At 44.4% G+C, this 24,650-nt stretch overlaps 1 long non-coding RNA gene across 1 annotated transcript; it reads left to right on the top strand.

Annotated features, from left to right (window-relative positions):
* Positions 1 to 2,703: 2,703 nt before the first annotated feature.
* LOC138756535 (uncharacterized) lies at positions 2,704 to 24,510 on the top strand. The gene is made up of 3 exons (XR_011353138.1): positions 2,704 to 2,831; positions 8,890 to 9,046; positions 24,127 to 24,510. It is a non-coding gene; the product is annotated as an uncharacterized lncRNA (long non-coding RNA).
* The last annotated feature ends 140 nt before the right edge of the window (positions 24,511 to 24,650 follow it).

Below are 24,650 nucleotides of genomic sequence, written 5' to 3'. Positions count from 1 at the left end.
CTTTATCTATCAGTGTAGAAACTCCTTGAGAGATACAAGAGTTTGCAAATATCAGGATTTCAGATTCAGATTTCAGGTTTATTGTCGGAGTACATGCATGACATCACATACAACCCTGAGATTCCTTTCTCCTGCGGGCGCGGCAGAATTACCACCAATTGGTAGAGCAAAAAATAAACTGTAAACATATAAACATAATGAATGTAAACAAACTGTGCAATACAGAGGGAACAAAAAGAAAATTAATAAAGTGCACAAGTAAGAGTCCTTAAATGAGTCCCTGATTGAGTTTGTCATTGAGGAGTCTGATGGTGGAGGGGCAACAGCTGTTCCTGAACCTGGTGGGGCGAGTCTTGTGGCACCTAGACCTCTTTCCTGATGGCAGCAGCGAGAACAGAGTGTGCGCTGGGTGGTAAGGATCTGATGATTGCTGCTGCTCTCCGATGGCAGCGTTCCCTGTAGATGTACTCGTTAGTGGGGAGGGTTTCACCTGTGATGTCCTGAGCTGTGTCCACTACTATACCTTTTGGTGGGATTTACGCTCAGGGCTATGGGTGTTCCTATGCAAGACTGTGATGCAGCTGGTCTGCATACTTTCCACCACACCCCTGTAGAAATTTGCCAGGGTTTCTGGTGTCATACCAAACCTCTGCAATCTCCTGAGGAAGTAGAGGCGCTGACCTGCTTTTTTAACGATGCCATTGGTTTGTTGAGTCCAGGAAAGATCCTCCGAGATAGTGACTCCCAAGAACTTACTCTGATCCCCCACTGATCACTGGATTATATACCTCTGGATTTCCTTTCCTGACGTAAACAATCAGCTCCTTGGTTCTGGTGATATTGAGTGCAAGGGTGGTGTTGTTGCACCATTCAGCCAAATTTTCAATCTCCATCCTGTACGCTGACTCACCCCCTTCCTTTATACAACCCTCTACCAAGCTGTCATTGGCAAATTTGTAGATGGTGTTATTGTCATACCAAGCTACACAGTGAGTAGAGCAGAGGGCTAAGAACACAGCTGTGTTCTTAGGAAAGAGATTAGTGGACAAATCTTCTTCATCATGGAGACATAAGAATCTGCAGATGTTGAAATCTGGAAGGGAAGTAACATCTATGGTGGTGGGGGGAGTGGTCTGGGGAATGACAAGGAATTGTCTACATTTCATATCAAGACCCTTCATCAAGAAGAGTCTGGATGCCTGTGTCTGAATCTCATACATAACCCAAATCCTTTACTCCCTGACCAAGCTGTGTTTTTTGTTAAATTATAATTTATGTTGAAGTCAAAGTCCAAAATTCAGGACTCACCCCCACAAGAATCCGGAATTCTTGAAAACTCTCATTTTGTGTACCGAGTCGCGTCCCATTTAGCGGGCCGCTACGCTCTGTACTAACTTGAGATCCATTTCTCCTCCTTTCACCCTCAGGGTCCCAACAACTGCTCCATAAGATCCCTTTCTTTATGTGAACTTCAGTTCCACAATTTGAGCACTCTTGGATACTTGGAAATTTCCAAATTTCTTTTCAAATTGGATAAAGCTGTTACTGCTTGTTTCCAGAAAGCATTTGATCTGTTATATTCCTGTAATAACCGTTGCCCAAAACAGATAACATATTTTAGTATTTATTCACTCAAGATAAGTCAAGTACTTAAAAACACTCACTTACTGTGTTTATTAGACTTTTGAGATTTGCCAAAGAATTGCATAGAACCAGAGAACACTGCAGCACAGAAGCAGGCCCTTCAGTCCATCTAGTTCATGCCAAACCATAGTTCTGCCTAGTCCCATTGATCAGCTCTCGTCCGGCTGATGGGGAACTAGATATTGAAACCAGGTGCAGATGACTGTGGAGCAGCATGGACATTTGGTGACCCGGGTGGGGGGTGGGTACTTTCTTTTGCTTCTCTTCCTCTGGCTGTGAGGGGCACTGGACAAATTTAGCTAAGAGAAAATCTTTGTCTGCCTTACAGACGTTTTGTGAAACATCACTTTTTCTGTTTTATTACATGACAACAAAATAACTTTAAATCTTAAGTAAATCTTAAATCTAAAGGGTTTTCTCTGTTCTGTATCTTTCTTTCACTCAGCTCTTTCTTATCACTGTTTAGCAGTCAGATCTGACCCGTTCCTGGATTTTGTCTCCTGGCAAGAAGAAATTTTTCCGAACCAATGATTGTCATCAATAATCAAAGAAAATCCTACTGATAAAACATCAAGTAACTAGTTTCTTGATGCATGGAGCTATTTATTAGCTTTGGACTCTGGATTAGACAGTTAATTAAAAAAATAAAACAAACCCAATTTTATTTCCTTTCCTGGAAAACAGGCATATATGTTTTTGGAATAGGTTCCAACATTCACTCAGATCTTGCCTGCATGTGACTTACCCACCATTTCCCTATTTCCCTTAGTAGCTTTATGGAGGAAGCAAGTTGCCCGCAGCCTGTGAGGGTCCCTCAGCCACTGTACTCCTCGCTGGTCCGCCGCCATGGTCACTGTCCCGCAGGGTCATCTTTTCTGCTTCTTCTTAACAGAGGGCGCTCTCCCCACTTCTGGTCTGCTGCAACCCCTCGTGGTACACTGTGGGGCACAGGCACTGTCATATCTTGGGAAAAGGTCAGACTCGGGGTCGGAGGAGACAGTGAGTCAGCGCCTGGTGTCGGGTGAGAGGAGGAGGAGCCAAGAGACGGCATCAGAGGGTGAGTAGAATAAATAGCTGGACTTAACGGGGCTTGGGCTCAGAAAGGTCAGACTCGGGGTCGGAGGAGACAGTGAGTCAGTGCCTGGTGTCGGGTGAGAGGAGGAGGAGCCAAGAGACGGCATCAGAGGGTGAGTAGAATAAATAGCTGGACTTACTAATTTGGTTAGTCCAATCTATATGTAAATTCGAGCTGGGAGTCGAAGGAGGAGAAGCTCGGAGAGAGTGACGTGGAGGTAAGCAGTTAAATACAAGGGCTTACTGGGGCTTGGGCCTACTCAAATCAGGCTGGGAGCCTGAGGAGGCAGCAGCTGGAGTTTGAGCTGTGAGTCAGAGGAGCAGGAGCTTGGAGAGAGTGACTGGGTTAATTGGTCAAGGGGCCAGTAAAAGGAGTAAAAGGGGAGGGAGTGGCCAGCGAGGAGCGGCGCCCTGAGTGAGTGGGGCACTGAAGGAGTGGGACTTCCAGCCTTTGGCTCAACAGGCTTAGGCAAAAGCAGGCGAGGAGAAAGGTAAGTGACATTATTTTAGCTCAGTCATGCCTATGGGGTTAGTGCTTTGTACTGGATGTCAGATGTGGGAACCATGGGTGAGTCCCACCCTCCCAAATAGCCACATCTGTGTCAGGTGCACCGAGATGCAGTTCCTTAAGGACCGAGTTGGGGAACTGGAGCTGCAACTTGAGGACCTACGGCTGGTAAGGGAGAGTGAGGAGTTGATAGATTCAACTTTCAGGGACATAGTTACCCCAAGACCAGATGTGTCAGGTAAGTGGGTAAATGTCAGGGGAGGGAAGAAAAATACCAGGAAAATGGAGAGCACACCTGTGAATATCCCTCTCAGTAACAGGTATATTTTGTTGGATGCTGTTGAGGGAGATGAGCTGACTGAAGCTGGCAGCAGTGACCAGGTCACTGGCACTGAGCCTGGCATGGTGGACCAAAAGGTAAAGAGGAATGCAGTGGTCATTGGGAACTCCATTGTCAGAAATACAGACAGGAGATTCTGTGAGCCAGATAGGTATGCCCGCATGGTGTGCTGCCTCCCTGGTGCAAGGGTGTGGGATATCTCAAATCGGGTCCAGGGTATTCTAAAAGGGGAAGGCGAACAGCCTGATGTCTTGGTACATGTGGGTACCAATGACATAGATAAAAAGAAGGAGGAAGTACTGAAAAAGGATTACAGAGAGCTAGGACAGAAACTAAGAAATAGGACAGCCAGGGTGGTGATCTCTGGTTTGCTACCTGTGCCAAGTGCAACTGAGGACAAAAATGGAAGGTTAAGAAAAATGAATGTGTGGCTGAGGGGCTGGTGTAAAGGACAGGGTTTTGGATTCTTGGATCATTGGGATCTCTTTTGGGGAAGGCATGACCTCTACAAGAAGGATGGGTTACACCTAAACCCAAAAGGGGTCAATATATTGGCAGCTAGGTTTGGTACAGCCGTCGGGTGGGGTTTAAACTAATTTGGCAGGGGGGTGGGAACCTGTATGATAGGGCAAAGGACAGAAAAGATAAAACAGGAAAAGTTAGGTTTGGCAGCAAAAGTAAAAAAATCAAAAAGAGCAAGGAGGGTGAAAAAAGCAAATCTGAAGGCTTTATATCTTAATGCAAGAAGCATTCGGAACAAGGTAGATGAATTAGCTGTGGAAATTGAGATAAACAAATATGATTTGATTGAGATTACAGAAACATGGCTGCAGGGTGGGCAAGCCTGGGAACTTAACATCCCGGGGTATACGATATTTAGGAGCGATCGGCAAGAAAGAAAAGGGGGTGGGGTAGTATTGATGGTGAGAGAAGGGACCGACACGATTGACAGAAAGGATATCAACTCGGAAGATGCGGAATCTATAAGGGTAGAACTGAGGAATAGCAAGGGGCGGAAAACGTTAGTGGGGGTGGTATTTAGGCCTCCAAATAATAGTGTAGAGGTGAGGGAAGGCATTAAAAGAGAAATTAGAAAAGCATGCAATAAGGGAACAGCTGTCATCATGGGAGACTTTAATTTGCATATAGATTGGACTAGCCAAATTAGTAAAAATATTGAGGAGGAGGAATTCCTTGAATGTTTACGGGACGGTTATCTAGACCAATATGTCGAGGAACCAACTCGGGAGCAGGCCATCTTAGATAGGCTATTATGCAATGATAAGGGGCTAATCAACAATCTTGTTGTACGAGGCCCTTTGGGTAGGAGTGATCACAATATGATCGAATTCTCACTCAACATGGAGAGTGATGAAATTAAAACCGAGACTAAGGTCCTGAATTTAAATAAAGGGAATTATGACAGGAGTTGAGTAAGATTGATTAGGTGGTGTTTATGGGGGGAGTTGACTGTGGATAGACAATGGAAAGCATTCACAGATCTAATGGAGAAATTGCAAAAATCGTTTATACTGGTTTGGCATAAAAATAAACCAAAAAAAGTGACTCAACCGTGGATAACAAGGGAAATTAGAGACAGCATTAGGTCCAAAGAGAGAGCATATCAATTGGCCAAAAAAAGTACCACAACTGAAGACTGGGAGCAGTTCAAGATGCACCAAAGGGATTAATCAAGAGAGCAAAAATAAATTACGAAAGTAAGCTTGCAGCAAATATAAAAACCGACTGCAAAAGCTTTTATAAATATGTCAAGAGGAAAAGATTGGTGAAATCCAGAGTAGGTCCCTTGCAGTCGGAATCAGGGGAATATATAATGGGGAATAAGGAAATGGCAGACCAATTAAATTCTAACTTTAGTTCTGTTTTTACAAGAGAGGATACAAATAACCTCCCAAGGATGTTGGGAAACATAGAGACTAATGCAAGGGAGAAACTGAAAGAAATCAGTATCTCTAAGGATATGGTCTTGGGGAAATTGATGGGATTGAAGGCAGATAAATCCCAAGGGCCTGATAATCTACATCCTAGGGTACTTAAGGAAATGGCCATTCAGATAGCAGATGCTTTAAGAATTATTTTCCAGAACTCGATAGACTCAGGATCAGTACCCATGGATTGGAGGGTAGCTAATGTTACCCCACTATTTAAAAAGGGGGGTAGAGAAAAAGCGGGGAATTATAGGCTGGTGAGCCTTACATCAGTAGTGGGCAAAATGATGGAATCCATTATTAAGGATGTAATAGCGGAGCATATGACTAGCAGAGAAGGGATCGGACAGAGTCAACATGGATTTACAAAAGGTAAATCGTGCTATACAAATCTATTGGAATTCATTGAGATGGTGACAGGTAAAATAGATGGGGGACAGCCAGTGGATGTGGTGTACCTGGACTTCCAAAAGGCCTTCGATAAGGTCCCGCATAAACGACTGGCTTCCAAAATCAAGGCTCATGGGATTGGGGGCAAAGTATTGATGTGGATTGAGAACTGGCTGGCAGGTAGAAGACAGAGAGTTGGGATAAATGGCTCGTTTTCTGAGTGGCAGGCGGTGACCAGTGGGGTGCCACAGGGATCTGTACTGGGACCCCAGCTGTTCACAATTTACATTAATGATCTGGATGAGGGGATTTGATGTAATATCTCCAAATTTGCAGATGACACTAAGCTAGGAGGGGTTGTGTGCACGGAAGAGGGAGTCAGGAAGCTCCAGTGTGATTTGGATAAATTGAGATACATGGCAAATGCACTACAATGTGGATAAATGTGAGGTTATCCACTTTGGTAATACAAACCGGAGGGCAGATTACTATTTGAATGGCAATAGATTAAGAGATGGGGAAGTGCAGAGAGACCTAGGGGTACTTGTACACCAGTCTCTGAAGGCGAGCATGCGGGTACAGCAGGCGGTTAAAAAGGCAAATGGTATGTTGGCCTTCATATCAAGAGGGTTTGAGTATAGGAACAAGGATACCTTACTGCAACTGTACAGGGCCATGGTGAGACCCCACCTGGAGTATTGTGTGCAGTTTTGGTCACCTTATCTAAGGAAGGATGTTCTTGCAATGGAGGGAGTGCAGAGGCGATTCACCAGGCTGATCCCTGGAATGGCAGGAATGACTTATGAGGAAATATTGCGCAAATTGGGATTGTACTCCCTGGAGTTTAGAAGATTGAGAGGGGATCTCATAGAGACCTATAAAATTCTGGCAGGACTGGACAGAGTGGATGCAGATGGGATGTTCCCAATGATGGGAAAATCCAGAACCTGGGGCCATGGTTTGAGGATAATAGGCAAACCATTTAGGACCGAGATGAGGAGGAATTTCTTTACCCAGAGGATGGTGAATCTGTGGAATTCATTGCCACAGAGGGCAGTGGAGGCAGGTTCATTAAATATATTTAAGAGGGAATTAGATCTATTTCTTCAGTATAAGGGTATTAAAGGTTACGGAGAGAAGGCGGAGACGGGGTACTGAACTTTAAGATCAGCCATGATCTCGTTGAATGGCGGAGCAGGCTCGAAGGGTTGAATGACCTACTCCTGCTCCTATCTTCTATGTTTCTATGTTTCTATAAAGACAGGATTTAAAATAAAACACCGTCGACTCCATTATCAATCCGTTTAAAGTCTGTATGGAGCATTGGAACCAGGCAGTTGACACCTGCAGTGCAGCACTGTGTCTCTATACTCTGGTCTCTTGGGTCCACACCAGTGGCGCGCTGCTGATATAGCAGTCCTGGCATTTGTTGGTACACCCTGATGATTAATCAAATTGGAGCACAATCCTATCCACTGCTTCGGATAAGCTGGTAAAAGCTTTTCACCACCCTTCCTTGGGCGGCACCATTAGCACCACGCTGTTACAGGGCCAGCAACCTAGGTTTAAATCCAGCAAGGAGTTTGCATGCTCTCCCCACGCCTCCCCATCCTCTGGGTGCTCCAGTTTCCTCCCACCTTTCAAAACATACCACGCGTTGTAGGTCAATAGGGTGTCATTGGGCAGCATGGGCTCATGGGTCAGAAGGGCCTGTTACTATGCTGTATGTCTATATTTAATCCAAAAATCAGACTTGTGACTATTTGATAGACACAAGCTTCCCTTTTGATTTCATATTCTTTACCCTGTTTGCTGGAATCTGGATTACGGGTCAGAATTTGAGCTCATGTTTTTCTTCAAAAAAATTCGGACATTTTCACTTCCAGCTGCTTATGGGAGCAAAGGATTCCTGGCACCATCTTTATCACATGTTTTAACTATGACCTTTGGTGACCTTGCCACATTCCAAGATCCAGATTGATTAGTATGTTTACATTTATTATTTCATGTTTCCTTTACATCTTCCAGAACGTATGAAAAGTTCAGACATCGTGGGACAGGAATTTTGGTCAATTTCTGTCACTTTATTTACAATAATTTGTGCCTTGCTTCTGAAGGACTTTTCACTACAGTCGCAATGCGCTTCATTGCCATTGTGAAACGGAAGTCTGCAGACAGGGTGATTTTAGTAAAAGAACACAGAAATTCAGGAGGAACTTAGCCAGTCCCCCCAGTGTCCACAGGAGGTAAAGAAATATGATCGGTGTTTCGGGCCAGAGCCTTGAAGGTAACCTTGAGGAAGGGCTCAGGACTGAAACGTCGGTAATACAGGTACACAATCCTTTAACCAGAACCCTTAGGGTTTCAAATTTTGGATTTTACCAGATTTCAGAACAAAAGCCAGCTGCCCCTGATTTAAGCCCACCCGAATTGTGCTGCTGTATCCAGCCCCTTCCAGTCGTGCTGGCGTCTCTCTCCCCCTAGCCCACCCAAGTTACGCTGCCGTCTCTCCCCCCTAGCCAACCCAAGTTACGCTGCCGTCTCTCCCCGCCAGCCCACCCGAGTTGCATTGCCATCTCTCTCCCCCCTCCGCCCACCTGAGTCGCGCTGCTGTCTCTCTCCTCCCACTCCGCCCACCAAGGTCACGCTGATGTCTCTCTCCCCCCCCCCGCCCATTCAGGTCACGCTGCTGTCTCTCTCCTCCCATGCCGCCCACCCAGGTCATGCTGCTGTCTCTCCCCCCCCCCCCCGCCCATTCAGGTCACGCTGCTGTCTCTCTCCCCCACCCCCCCGCCCACCCAAGTCATGCTGCCAATTCTCTCCCCCGCCCACCCGAGTCGTGCTGCCATCTCTCTCCCCTCCACCCTCCCGAGTCGTGCTGCCATCTCTCAACCCCTGCCGCCCGAGTCGCTCTGCCGTCTCTCTCTCTCTCCCCCACCCACCTGAATCATGCTGCCGTCTCTCTCGTCTCCTTTTGCTTATAGAGGAATGAGAGACCACTTCGACTGACCCACAAAAAGGGTTCTACTTGCAGAAAAAATACTGCAACCTACTCAACTGACCCATGAAAAAGATTCTAACTGCAGAAGAAGGCATTCACCTGAAAAGGACATTTCTCTGAAGTACCTCAGCAAGGGTGTCGTGAGTAATCAACATTCTGTCACCCAATACATGAACTGCTAATTTCATCCGAAGGCCTGCATGTCTCACCCATCTTAAAGCCTGCGTTTCGCATCAATTTCAAACCCACGTGTCCCTCAGAGAATTTCTGAAACTGAACTGCCTTTCAAGAATTGAGCCTTGAGCTGTAGTGGTTTGTTGTGTTCCACACACACTGATATATTCATGCACAGTTAGAGTTAGGTAGTTGTATATAAATTTAGTTAAGTTTAGATGAGTTAGTTAAATTAGAGTAGGTGTTATATAATTGTTGATTAATGATTAAACATATTATTTTAAACCCAACACCGACTGGGTTAATTTTGATCACTGCTGGCATGTATGTAACAGTTGGTGAAATGCAGCCATTTATGAACACTTTTTTGACTGATAAATAAAACCAAATGAATCCTACTGAGCCACACATCTGCTTGCACAACACTTGACGGATTGTGATCACCACGTCTTGACGTCATTGAATTGTTGCCGTCTTTCTCACAACAGAGAAAGTTCAGCCTGTTCAAATAGATCAAACCAATAAATCCCTATGATGAAAAACTTCTATAAATATTGAACTTTTCAGTGCCTGACAAAACCCGGTTCCCTCAGTTGTTCAGATCTTATTTTGGGGTGGACACATCAGAAGTTGGAGCATCCATAGAACAGAGATAAATCTAACAATTGCAAAACTGTGAAGTTAAAGCAAACGCTGAGCAGTGGATGATGAAATGGTGACTGCTACTTTTCCTGGACACGAAGTTTACATCTTGTGAAGTGCTAAAGCTGCAACATTTAGCTGCAGAACGCCAATCACCATAGTGGGACAAGTAATGTAAATGATCCAGAACACTGACCAAGCAGTAAACATCAAGCCAGTCATTTTATCCCAGACTAAAACACAAAAGTCTGTGATTGAAGTCAAAACACGAATGCTGGAGAAACCCAGCTGGTCAGACAGGGTACTTTATGTAACAAAGATAAAGATACATGACCAATGTTTCAGGTTTGATCCCTTCATTAAGGTTATGAGCAAAATACAGGCAGGTGCCATAACCAGTGTTTTGGGTTTGAGCTCTTCATCAAACCATGAACCTGTCTGCATTTTGCTCACACCTTGATGAAGGGCTCAAGCCCGAAACATTTATGTTTTTTTTTAACATAGAACTTGCAAGGTTTTTCCGTTCTGAAGTGTCTCCCTACTTTCCAGGAGTGGCCGTTCACACAGGAACAACCAAAACTCCAAATATCCGTATCACATCCCGAATTTAGACAGAATACCTGAAGTGCGATATTTAAGGAGGCTGGGCATCCTATTCATTAGCCCGTTGTTCATGGATCACCTGCAGTTCAGTTTAGACTGCAGGCGATCATTGAAAATAACTAGGGGTTGAGGAGGTAAAATGTCGGAACAAGTCCTTATTCCCATTTTACACAGATGGCGTTCCGGGATAATGGTAATAATTTCCGGGCTGTGTAAAAAGTATAATTTATTATGCATCTTTACTATATAAAGTACATTAGGCTCTTTCAAACTGCTGTGTAAAATAGGGTCAACCGGGCAATTTGCCCAGTTAGTGCCCCAGTTACGAGGCAGTTAGAAAAGGCCCAACTGGGTCAACCTTGTCGGACCCAACCGGACCCATGACCTACTTTAGAGGTAGTCAGGGAACCAAGTAAAACTTACCTAGCTCTCGTCCCCGACCGATTTGAAAACAAAAATGGCCGACCTGGTTAGTCTGGTGACGTCAATACATCTGGCAGTACTTCCAGTGAGTGCGTGATGTGTCATTGCAGGGGCAGAATCCTCCTTAAATCACAGGGTTGGCAATTTAATGGGTCCATTCCCCCTGCGATTTAAAAGATGCTTCCGTCACCTTTCCCCTAGTAATCGCCCTTGGGTCCCAGGAGGGCCACTCAGGTGCTGTAATTTAAAAGGGGCTACTCTCTGACCTGCTGAGTTTCTCCAGCAATGTGTTTTTATTTTAACCCAGTCTGATAGCAGTAGGAGGAGTGGGGTGTTAAAACCAAGGGTTGGTGTTGATGAAGGAGTTGGTCTTCTCTAGGCATCAATCCCAGAAGGCAAATGCATTGTTGGCATTCATATCTAGAGGAATAGCATTTCAGAGAAGGGATATGATGTTGAGGCTTTATCAGGCACTGATGAGGCCTCACTTGGAGTACAGGCTACAGATATGGGCTCCTCATTTACAAAAGGATGTGCTAGCACTGGAGAGGGTTCAAAGAAGATTTACAATAATGATTCCTGGAATGAAGGGAGTAGCACAGGAGAAAAGTTTGACAGCTCTTGGACTGGACTCTTGGGAGTTCAGAGAAATGAGAGGGGATCTCAGAGAAGCATTTTGAGTGTTGAAAGGTCTGAATGGAATAGATGTGGCAAAGTGGTTTCCCATAGTGGGGATGTCTAGGACAAGAGGGCACAATTTCAGGATTGAAGGGCATCCAGAGATGCAGAGGAATTACATTAGCCAGAGAGTGAACCTCTGGAGGCCAAGAATGTTATTTATATTTTAAATTGAACTTTAGACATACAGCACAGTAACAGGACATTTCGGCCCACGAGTCTGTGCCGCCCAATTTACACCCAATCAACCTACACCCCCAGTACATTTTGAAGGGTAGGAGGAAACCGAAGCCCCCGGGAAAAAACCCATGTAGAATGTACAAACTCCTTCCAGACAGCGCAAGATTTGAACCCCGGTTCCGATCGCTGGGGCAGTAAAGGCATTGCACTAACTGCTAAGCCAACCATGCCTACCCCCAAAACAATACAGGATAGGTGGTATAACCAGAACAACCTTCATCTGAAGTCTATCACCAGAAAGAGTCCTATTCTACCCTCCACAATAAAAGAAATACAGGAAGCTGTCAAATGCCTACAAGGAGAAAACCAAGCTGAAAAGTTACTAACACTCAAGTATTCAAAACTCCGATCTGTGCAAAATTTTAATATAGCAAAACGCCCCTGTATCTGCCACCTTAAGGAAGAGATGGATAGGAATCTGAATTATCTGGGTATCAAAGGTTATAGAGAGAAGGTAGGGGAGCGGGGCTGAGTTAGAGAATAGATCAGCTCATGATGGAATAGCAGAGCGATTTGATGGGCTGAATGGTCTATTTTCTCCTATATTTTATGTGTGGGAGTGGGAGAAGTAAAGTCAGATTCCAGACAAGCATTTCTACAGGTGGAGTTAGTCAGTGAATAAAGTGTAATTGCACTCACTGTGACCTGGTTATAAAATGAATGCCATGCCTGAGACGGGATATTGGTAAGGGGTTACTATTCTCAATGTACCTTAACTGTTCACATATATATTTTTCCGAGACCCTTCTTTGATTTTTATTATGATGGATCTACTGGCTACTTTATCTCTAAGGGTAGAAGAGCACCCAGTGTTACCTGGAAATCTTAAATCTGCTTTGAGTTCTTGCAAATGGAATTTTTCTCAGAGATGTATTGAGTAGAGTTAACCACCTGGTGATTCCTCCTCCGTACAAAAGACTTTATAGGCAGCAATCTTGAAATTTAAAGTGCAAAGTGCAGTAAAATGTTCGATTGGCGAGCAATCCAGCTAGACATTCCATACATAGTACAGCAAGTAAAACACAGTACATATGTGCAGAGTTACAGGGAAGGAGATCAGTTCGGATAGAGCAAAGACAACATAACTTTTACTGGTGTGAGTTTCATTCAGGATTCTGATAACAGTAGGAAGGAAATGGTTCCTAAGTCAGGCGATGCATGATCTCAGACTCCTGAATTTTCTTTCTGAAGGGAGAAGGGAAAGGGGAAATGTGGCTGGGGCAAGATGAATCTTCTACAAAGTTGTCTGCTCTTCCAAGGCGGAGGGGAGGTGCTTGCGATGGCCAGGGAGCACAGGATGCAGTAAATAAGTTCTCTGGATGTATGTGTTGCTTCACTTGAAAGGCCTGTTTGGGGCCCCAGACCATGATGAGGGAGGATGTGTGGGCACAAGTGTTGCATCTTCTACCTTCACAACCCACTGCTGTTTCTTGTGGCCCTGGGCAGAGCATTTCCTGTCCCATGCAGTGATGCACCCTGACAGATGACTTAAAAAGACAAGAAGTAAAAACAAAAAATGCTGGAGAAATTCAGTAGGTCAAGCAGAGTCCTTTATGTAGCAAAGGTAAAGGTACATAACCAAAGTATGAGAAAATGCCAGCAGGCATCCGAACAAAAGAGTGAGAAGGAGGAAAGGGGGAGTGGCAAAGGCAGCAGGTGAGAGGTGAAGAAAGGAGGGAGGGGATAGCATCAATGAGGGGGAGGAGGGGTGGCTGGGTGGGTGGAAGAGCTGGAAAGACAAGAAAGGGGAGTGGAAAGAAAAGGCAAGCAGGTTTAGTGGAAAGCAGTAAAGTTAATGTTCATGCCATCTGGCTGGAGCGCCCCCAGACGGAAAATAAGGTGTTGTTCCTCCAATCTGCGGGTGGTCAGGGTAGGATAGTATACAAGGCCACGGAGAGACATGTGAGTGCAGGAGCGTGACCCAGAATTGAAATGTTTGGCTACTGGGAAGTTGCTGTTGTGTGAATGGAATGGAGGTGTTGAGCAAAGCGATCTCCCAATCTGCGACTGTAGAGATGTAGAGAAGGCCACAAAGGGAGCACCGGATGTAGTAAATAAGTCCTCTGGATGTATATGAAGTGTTGCTTCACTTGTAAGGCCTCTCTGGGGCCCCAGATCGTGGTGAGGGAGGAGGTGTGGGCGCAAGCGTTGCACCTGCGAGCACAGGGAAAGGTGCTGGGGATGAGATGGGTGGGGAGGGATGTTCCCTCAGGTGGTGCATTATTGATTATTCGCTCACTCCTCCTCCCTCACCATGGTCCAGGGCTCCAAACAGGCCTTTCAAGTGAAGCAACACTTCACCTGTACATCCAGAGGACTTCTCTACTACATCTGGTGCATCCTTTTTGGCCTTCTCTACATTGGAGAGACTGGTCGCAGATTGAGAGATCGCTTCGCTCAGCACCTCCGCTCTGTTCGCAACACCGACCTCCCAGTAGCCATCCATTTCAATTCTGAGTCACATTCCTGCGGTCACATGTCTCTCCGTGGCCTTGTGTACAATCCCATCCCGACCACCCATAGATTGGAGGAACAACACCTTATTTTCTGTCTGGGCACCCTCCAGCCAGAAGGCATGAACATTGACTTTACTGCTTTCCACTAAACCTGCTTGTCTTTTCTTTCCACTCTCCCTTTCCTGTCTTTCCAGCTCTTCCACCCACCCAGCCATCCCTCCTCTCCCTCAATGCTGCTGTTCCCTCCCTCCTTTCTCCACCTATCATCTTCTGCCTCGCCACACCCCTCCCCCCTTCTAATATCTTTTCAACTATAGTCCAGTTGGAGCTACGACCCAATCCAATAACTGCTGTTTTCGGTGTTATTGACCCAGACATAGGGAGCTTTTCTGTACATGTTCAACAGTTTGTGGCCTTCTCTATATTGTTGTCTGGAAGAGCCATCCTATTCCAATGGAAAGACTCTAGACCTCCAACAAGTGATTCAAGGGTTTTCTCATATTATGTCTTGTCTAAGTTTAGAAAAAAAATTAGATATCGTGTATTTGATTCATCGGTGAAAGTTGAAGATACACGATGACCTTTAATGTCTTATTTTCATATGATGTAAATGTTTCTCATGTGATTAGATGTACTCACTCTTCCAAATGAGATATAGTTTCTTTTAAAAATATACTTACAAGCATAAATTTTCTTTGGCTTGACTTCGCGGACGAAGATTTATGGAGGGGGTAAAAAGTCCACGTCAGCTGCAGGCTCGTTTGTGGCTGACAAGTCCGATGCGGGACAGGCAGACACGATTGCAGCGGTTGCAAGGGAAAATTGGTTGGTTGGGGTTGGGTGTTGGGTTTTTCCTCCTTTGCCTTTTGTCAGTGAGGTGGGCTCTGCGGTCTTCTTCAAAGGAGGTTGCTGCCCGCCAAACTGTGAGGCGCCAAGATGCACGGTTTGAGGCGTTATCAGCCCACTGGCGGAGGTCAATGTGGCAGGCACCAAGAGATTTCTTTAGGCAGTCCTTGTACCTTTTCTTTGGTGCACCTCTGTCACGGTGGCCAGTGGAGAGCTCGCCATATAATACGATCTTGGGAAGGCGATGGTCCTCCATTCTGGAGACGTGACCCATCCATCGCAGCTGGATCTTCATAAGCATGGACTCGATGCTGTCGACCTCTGCCATCTCGAGTACTTCGACGTTAGGGGTGTAAGCGCTCCAATGGATGTTGAGGATGGAGCGGAGACAACGCTGGTGGAAGCGTTCTAGGAGCCGTAGGTGGTGCCGGTAGAGGACCCATGATTCGGAGCCGAACAGGAGTGTGGGTATGACAACGGCTCTGTATACGCTTATCTTTGTGAGGTTTTTCAGTTGGTTGTTTTTCCAGACTCTTTTGTGTAGTCTTCCAAAGGCGCTATTTGCCTTGGCGAGTCTGTTGTCTATCTCATTGTCGATCCTTGCATCTGATGAAATGGTGCAGCCGAGATAGGTAAACTGGTTGACCGTTTTGAGTTTTGTGTGCCCGATGGAGATGTGGGGGGGCTGGTAGTCATGGTGGGGAGATGGCTGATGGAGGACCTCAGTTTTCTTCAGGCTGACTTCCAGGCCAAACATTTTGGCAGTTTCCGCAAAGCAGGACGTCAAGCGCTGAAGAGCTGGCTCTGAATGGGCAACTAAAGCGGCATCATCTGCAAAGAGTAGTTCATGGACAAGTTTCTCTTGTGTCTTGGTGTGAGCTTGCAGGCGCCTCAGATTGAAGAGACTGCCATCCGTGCGGTACCGGATGTAAACAGCGTCTTCATTGTTGGGGTCTTTCATGGCTTGGTTCAGCATCATGCTGAAGAAGATTGAAAAGAGGGTTGGTGCCAGAACACAGCCTTGCTTCACGCCATTGTTAATGGAGAAGGGTTCAGAGAGCTCATTGCTGTAAGCATAAATACAGCATAAATACAAGCATAAATACAGAATTGACAATTACGTTATAATTCATTTGTATACAAGTAAACACGCACAATAAAAAAGTAGATAAAACGACATCAATAATTGCTTATATGTCAGAAACATCTAACTGAAATGATTTATTCGACCATGTTCAACCCATTTGTTGAAATAATTTGTATAAAGGAAAAAACCAATAAAATCTAATCTATCCCCTCCCTCTAATGAAGGTTACCTAATAAATTAGTAGAATAAGGCCATGGAGAGACATGTGAGTGCGGAACCACTGGTGACCCACCAGAGAACAGGCAATGAAAGCTATAGTTTGACCTTTGAATTTTTTGATTTGCAGTAGGAATCAAAAACTACAAAACCTAAGTAACCCTCAGGATAAGATGCTCAGCTGTTTTTTTTTATTAGAGTAGATTAGGTGGTTTTGTCTTATACAATACTTTTGATTTTATTTTTCATTTTCTCCCATTGCTGGGGGGGAGGATCTAGTTTATAGTGTTTGAAGTTTTATATTAATATATACAAATGTGATCATGTATTTTCAGTTTCGTTCCCATTTCTTCATTTTATTGCATTTCCTATTAAACTAATTAAAAGGGTTGAAAAAGAAAAGATGTCACTGTCCAAGTTAACAACTCTCTGGAGCTTTTTCCTAGTGATACAATCAGGCAGAAGGCTCTCCACATTACATCTGTACAAATATGCATGGGTCTTTGGTGACATCCCAAATCTCCTCAAACTCCTTACAAAGTATAGCTGCAGGGGAGCCTTCTCGGTGATTGCATTGACATTCACCGCAGACCATCCACCACAGAATGCAAACAATGACAGCCACAAATAACCCTTTCGGTCGCACCATCTGAAGGGAGCCAACTCTGCAACTGTCAAGGGTACATAAATTTTTTTTTAACATGTCAGAGGCAAAATATATTTCTGAGATTTTTCTTTGGTTCTAACCTTCTCACAGCTTATTTTTCTGTTTAAAAGGGGGCGGCAGAGGAAAGAGGTTGGGAAGCTACCTATTAGATATGAAGCCCAGTCTCAAAAACTGAGAAAAGAACTGAAAGACCTCACAATAGTAAAGAATTCCATAGATGAATTAATCAAAGACTGTGCTCATTAGTTAAATAATTTAACAGAAGGCAAAGAAAAGAGTTTTTACAATTTGGAAGCAGGGTCTTTGACCCAACTTTAGAAACATATTAGGGCGAGTTGCGGGTGACCTCCCTCTCCATGCCAAGGTTATTTTGATTGCGATTAATCGGTGACTGAAGGATTCCTTAGTGGTGGAAAATTACAAAGAGAATCAAAGAGGAACGTGAGAGGGGAGTGGAATAATGGAAATGGGCGGCTGTGAGCTGATTTGATCTAAGGGATTGAATAATCTCATAAGCAAGTCATAAGTAAGTTTCCTGGATGGTAAAATTATCCACTGGATGAATGTGACCAGAGTTTTCCTGGAAGAAATTGGGAGTGGGATTTAATGCTAAGCAAAGATGTTACGAACAAAAACAGAAAATACTGGAGTAAAAATACAATGCTGGAGAAACTGATCTGACAAGAACCAATGTTTTGGGCATGAGCCCTTCATCAAGGTATGGAGAAAATGTAGGTAGGTGCTTGAACAAAATGGTGGAGGGAGGGGCAGGGGGAAGAGCCCACAAACCCACAGGCAAGAGGTTAAAGGCGGATGAGGGAGAGCACACTAGCAAGCAGGGGGAGGAGGGATGGCTCTGTGAATGGAGAGGGAAAGAGGATGGAGAGATGGAGGAAAGAAGACAAAGGGAAATGGAGTGCTAGGCAGCAGAAACCGGAGAGGTCGATATTAATGCCATCCAGCCAGAGAGTCCCCAGATGGAAAATCAAGTGCTGTTCCTCCAATCTATGGCAGGTCTTGGTGAGATAGTACATAAGGCCATGGAAAATGCTGGAAACTCAGCAGGCCAGGCAGCATCAGAGAGAAAAAACAGAGTTCAGGTCTTTGATCTGAGGTATTCTGAGAAATGGCTTTTGATCTGAAATATTACCTCAGTTTTCCGATCCACAAACACTGTCAAAGTTCCTGAGTGTTTTCTATTTTATTTCAGATTTTCTTCATTTTCAGTTACTTGATTTTAAAGATCTGATTCCATATTAGATATCTGAGTTGCAAGCAGATGGCAATCTTATCCATCACCAAAATGGATTGGTCACTTCTTCAACCACTTTGTGAAAATAATCTAATCAAGACCAACCTTTTAAGTTTTTCAGATTGAAGATTCTTTTCTTATGTAATAAAACAGAAAATGTGATATTTCACAAAATTTCCTTTAGTAAAGGCAGACAAAGATTCACCATCAGCAGAAATTGCCCGACACCCTTTACAGTTGGAGAAAGGAAGCAAGAGTCACTCCCACAGCATCTGGAACTACAGATTTCAGTCCAAACCATTGGCAATCCAAGCTCCAGATCCGAATCTCTGACACGATTAGAAACCCCTCATCGCCCAAGGGGGTCACAAGATATCTCACTGGCGTCATGACAATGAGTTCTGTGTGTCTGGGAGAAAGACTCACAATGTAGTAGCCCAGAGGTCAATGGCGGGCGTGTTTAGTCTCTATGTACTGACCAGATGGTCTTGGCACTATGTATGGCATTGAAATTGAACATCCAGCATTCACTAAAGCATACAGTAAGTGTTTTCAGGGGCATGTTGACTATATTTTAACTTTAAATTTAGACATGAAGCACAGTAACAGGCCCTTTTGGCCCATAAGCCCGTTCTGCCCAATTATACCCAAAAGACCTACAACCCCTGGTATATTTTGAAAGGGGAGAGGAAACCAGAGCACCCAGAGGAAACCCACACAGACACAGAGAGAACATACCAATTCCTTGATCGCTGGTGCTGTAACAGTGTTGCATTAACCACAACACTAACCACGCTGCCCTATGTGCTTCAGTGACAAGCTTGGCTTAATGCAGAGAAATCTCCGCCTACGTTTCCAGCACTTTCTGCTTTCACTTCAAAAACATACAGGGTCTGTAGGTTAGAGAGAAGTAAAATATGAAAGTCTGCAGACTTTCTGATAGAAGGAAAACACAAGGCTGGAGAAATTCAGCAGGTCAAACAGTGTCCTTCAGATAGCAAAAGTAAAAAGATACATAACCATTATTTCAGGCTTGAGCCTTTCATCAAGGTACGAGCAAAATGTAAGCAGTTGCCTGAACAAAATGGTGGGGGGTGGGAGAGCAAAGGGGCAGGGGGAGGAGCAAAATGGCAGGGGGAGGAGCACAGTCCCACAGGCTGGAGGTAATAGTGGATAAGGCAAGGAAGGCACACCAGCAATCAAGGGGAGGGTCTGTGAATGGAGACAGAAGGGAGTGGAGGGCTGGAGGAAAGACAGAGGGAAAATGGGAAATGGGTCAGTAGGTTAATTGGGGTGTTTGGGTGACACGGGCTCATGGACTGGAAGGGCCAGTTACCGTGTGGTATGTTTTTTTTAAAGTTCTGCTTCCCATTTTGTTTTATTTTCAGTACCTGTGGCTATGGAGGTCATGGGGGGCACAGGAGAAAGTGATGGGATCCATGGACACATGATGTCTTTGGAGGGACTCTCTTTCTTGTCTTGATAGAGGCACTGGACTTTTTATGCAGGTAGTCCTTGAAAATGTTCCTCTAATCTCGTCAAGTCCATCCTTCTAATTTAAGCTTGTGTTAATGTAATGTTTGAGACAGTTTCCCCCAAATTCCATTCATGCATCTCCCTGTAACATTCTCCCATGCTGCCACAATGTTCTTCATGCAATTAGGAATGCTGTGACTTTTCCAAAAGTCATGTAACAATGTTTGATCATTGTTGGTTGCTGTTATGGCCTGCACAAATGTTCAGCGAAAGTAATGAGCTTTAAAAGTTGCAATTACCCCTTGGTCCATATGATAGAAGTTTGGTGGAAGAAATATCACGTTAACATCAGGATTAAGGTCCGACAAATGAGGGGAATGTGCAGGAATATTATCCAAGATTAATAGAATCTTGAAAGTGAAACTATTTTCTAAACAATATTGCTAAACATTTGGAATGAAACAGTTAGCAAATCAGTCTTCAAGCAAGGCCATAGTCATCCAGGCTTTGGGGGTTGGATCTGTAGTGGACAGGCAGGGTGGGCTTGTTAATGTATTTGAATGCACGTGGGTTCTCGGAGTGGTAAATCAGGAAAGGCTTCAGCTTAAAACCAGCTTTCATTACTTCCCAGTAACATGGTCACTTGATCCTTAAATGCATCGTGCAAGCTTCTTTATGGATATACGTTCATTCTGGCAACTTCTTCCAAAAATATCCCATTGATAACCGCCATCGCAGATTGACTCATCCAGACTTTCAATGAACCTTTTGGCGACTCCTTCATCAGCACTTGCTGCTTCACCTGAGACTCATGGGTTGTGCAAGCTGTACCTTCTTTTAAATCTGTTAAACCACTTGCAGTGAAGCTCCCAATGTACTCCTCTCCTGCTTGCTCCTTCAATGCCTCAAAAAGACTTCTAGCCTTTGTCTGGATCATCCTTAACTTCAGTGGTATGCGTTCCTGAATCAGGTCTTCCAACCACACCATTAATAACTTCTTCATCTCGTCAATGGGCCCTCGCTGTTGCTTAGTTAAAATTGTGCTCTTCAAACTTACAAATCCTCTTACAGGCTTGCGTATTCTTTCTGCATCCTTTAAAATTGTCGACACGGTAGAATGCGACAACTGTGTGCAATCATTGACCTTGCTACCTTCGTCACATTGGTTGATGGCTTTCATTTTGACCTCCAAAAGTTATGGTTTTTCTCAGTCTCGTAGCAGTTCTGTCAACAAGGGATATGTTTCTAGCGCGCCTACAGAATGGCGACTGCGCACATGGCCCTATATAGCGCTACATGTATTTTAAAAAAGAATTCAGTCCTATGTGTGGGTGGACGTTTCTCACATGGGTCGGAAATCGAGGACTACCTCTACAACCATGCACTGAATTACATCCAATCAACCTACCAACCCCATGTGTCTTCGGAGAGTAGGAGGAAACCAGAGCCTCTGGCAAAAGCACAAGGAGATCACGGGGAGAACGTAAAAACTCCTTAAAGGCAGCATCAGATTTGAATCCAGGTTGTTGGCACTGTATCCACTCTAGTAGCCGTGCTGCCCAAGCACTAATGTGTCTTCACTGGGCAAAACAAAGGAAAACATTTTTGGTGTATGACAATAAATGGAATCTTTAGCTGCCAATTATCAGCTCTGGAGGCCTACTGGAGGCTTCAGAGGCCAGGAACAACAAGAGATTCTAATAATGGAGGTAGAAGACTATCTACTGTGCTGAACGGTGCAGAGAGACCATCCTATTTTTAAACAGTGTAGTTAAGATCAAAATTCTTTGTTGTGCTATGGCTCGCTCATCTCCATGAACTCTTGGTTATTTTTATCCGCTGGTCAACTGCAGCAGGAAGGAACAATGTCATCCAAAAGTGAATATCTAAAGGTCTGAATGCCCTCTCCTTATGAAAGTGAAATGCAGGATTCAGCAGATGAAGTGATAGATGATCTATTACAATAAAAAAGGTATTGGAACCAGGATTTGAGAGGGTGCCGAGGGCAAAAAGGTGCTCCAAAGGCCTTGAGTATTGAAGGCTTCCTGATTGTATCGGAGGTTTGGATCTGGAGTTTGAACTGGAGTCTGTGTGGCTGCAGAAGCACTGGAGATGAATGCACGGACACTCCGTGTCCCTGAAGGGACCCTTTTGCTTCTCCTTCTCCTTTTCTTAGGGACACAAGGTAATGCTCAAGGCAACTCTTTGTTTGCCTTAAGGCAGACAAAACTTAAAGTACAGTAAAACCCCAAGTACTTTTTTCGAGGCACCAACTCCTTTTTAAAATTTCAATTGCACAACTTTTGACAAACATCAGGAAATCTGTAAATGTCCATTTAGGAAATAAAAAAGGTTTTATTTGTCAGAAAGGGAAATAGTAAATCCATAGTCCAAAAGTTTATTCTAAAGTTGTTGAAGAATTGACTAAAGGTTTGTGATGTTCAGCTTTAGAGTCATAAACTCATTGATTGACATAGCACCAAAACAGACCCCTGAGCCCAGCTACCCAAGTAGTCTCATTTGTCTGTCTCTGGCCCATATCCCTCAAACTTTCTATCCACACATTAGTCCAAATGTCTTTTAACGTTGTAATGACCGCTGCGGCCCCCAATGTTTGAAGGACAGTTTCTTCCCTTCTACCATTAAATTTCAGAATGGACAATGAACCAGACGTTACCTCACTTTCTTGCATGATTTATTTTTGACATGTGATGCATCACAATATTTACACCATGACGCTGCTGCAAAACAACAATTTTGTGACATGTTCATGACAATAAATCTTAAACTCTAATTCATATACCCTCCATTCTCTGTGCGAAGGAAGTCCTGCTGACTTCCTCCCCCCCCCCCCCCCCCCCCACCACCCCCTTAAATCTTTCTCCTCTCACCTTAAATCTATGTCTTCCAGTTTCGGACTTCCCTGGAGAAAAAAAGCACCGTGACTATTTACCTTATCTATGGCCCTCATACTAGTATAAAATTCTATAAGGTGCCCCCCCTAGTGGCCACTATCTCAAAGGATCTTTCCTGGGCCCAACACACCAGTGGCATCGTGAAGAAAGCACGTCAGCACCTCTACTTCCTCAGGAATTTGCGGTGGTTCAATATGACATCTGGCAAATTTCTCCAGACGTGTGGTGGAAAGTGTGCTGACTGGCTGCATCACGGTCTGGCATGGGGACACCGATACCCCTGAGCACAAAGCCCTGCAAAAGGTAGTCCAGGACATCCCAGGCAAAAACTTCCCCACCATCGAGAACATCTACAGGGAACACTGCCATTGGAGAGCAGCAGTAATCATCAAGGAACCACGCCACCCAGCACATACTCTGTTCTCGCTGCTGCCAGTCTGTAGTGAATGTTTGGAATTTTCTAACCAGGGAAGTGGTTGAGGCTGCCTCATTAAACATAATTAAAATTTGGTTAGATAAATTTTTACACGATAGAGGAATTAGGGGATATGGGGAGAGGCAGGGTAGGTGGAGTTAGGTCATAAATTAGATCAGCCATGATCGTATTGAATGGCGGACCAGGCTCGATGGGCCATTTTTGGCCTACTCCTGTTCCTACTTCCTATGTTCCTATGCTATCAGGAAAGAGGTATCGGTGCCACAAGACTCGCCCCACCAGGTTCAGCAACAGCTGCTCCCCCTCCACCATCAGAACCTCAACCACAAACTCAATCAGAGACTCACTTAAGGACTCTTATTTTTGCACTATATAGTTTTGTATTGCACAGTTAGTTTGTTTACATTTCTTTATTTGTTTACAGGTGTGCATTGTGTACAGATTTTTTTTGCACAACCAATAAGTGGCAATTCTGTCACGCCCACGGGAAAAAGAATCTTAGCGTTGTATGTGATGTCCTGCATGTACTCTGACAATCTAAGTGAACTCTGAAAATCTTCTCTGCTCCAGGGAGAAATGTCCCAGCCTATCCAACCTCTCCTTGTAACTCAAGCCTGCCAGAGAGGGAAATAGTCTTGTAAATCTTTATTGCATCCTGCACAGATTAATATCTTTCCTTTAGCTAGCTGACTATGAATGCAGAGGTACAAATGGAGAACTAATTCTATAAAGCAGTTATGTTTATTTTTAAAAAATCAACAAAATATTAAAATCCTATTACTGGGAATGAGATGGCTCAGATTCCGTAACATACTGAAGCCATTAAAATGTAAGATCAAGCCTTAATAATTGCCACATTATTACTGTTCCTGGAATGGGATGTATGAACATAAAACTCATTAGGATGAGGCTATTCTGCCCGACAAGCCACTTCTGTCACTCAGTGATTTTATGGCTGATCTGTCTGTGACCTCAACTCCACATTCCCAAATGCATCTTTTCACCCCTTTGCATATTAAGAACCTATCCACCTCCAACTTTAATATATTCAAAACTCTTGTTCCCCTGCTAGAAATAAATAATGTTTTGTCTTCTGTTCATTCTTGCAGGTATGCAGAAGAATTTAAATAGTGTGTCAGCCTGCTACCACGATGCGACCCGGTACACAAAATGGCCGCGCAGACCCCACGGGGGCCAACAACCTTCGACCCAGGTGATCACCTGCACGGCGGGGAATAACGAGCAACAGTGGGAACGCCGCTCAATCGGAAATTGGCGCTGCCATGATGTCTCTCCTGTCGTCAGCAGCGGGGAGAGAATACAAGCAGAGCTGCCAGTGTAATAAATCAGGCTTCGACTTCGACTCCTCGTGTATGTGTCTTCTTTCCATTATTGACCCCTGCCCCTGTTGTGTTGACGCATTCCAACACTTGGGGTATTGGGAAACAATTGCAAATGTTAGAAAGCTGAAATAAAACTCATTTTCTCATTGACCTGATACATTAATTCTGTTTCACTGATGAGCTGATTGTTTCCATAAGATTTCTTTTTGGCTTTGGTGAGTTTTCTTTAATTCTTGAAATTCAAAATTCAGTGTGTCATCAGTGACCTTGTATATTTGTGGCACTTGGTG

This window comes from Narcine bancroftii, chromosome 3 (assembly GCF_036971445.1).
Source record: "Narcine bancroftii isolate sNarBan1 chromosome 3, sNarBan1.hap1, whole genome shotgun sequence".
Classification (NCBI taxonomy): Eukaryota; Metazoa; Chordata; class Chondrichthyes; order Torpediniformes; family Narcinidae; genus Narcine; species Narcine bancroftii.
The sequence above is the reverse complement of the archived record's forward strand: the minus strand, read 5'-3'. Positions and strand labels throughout refer to the sequence as shown.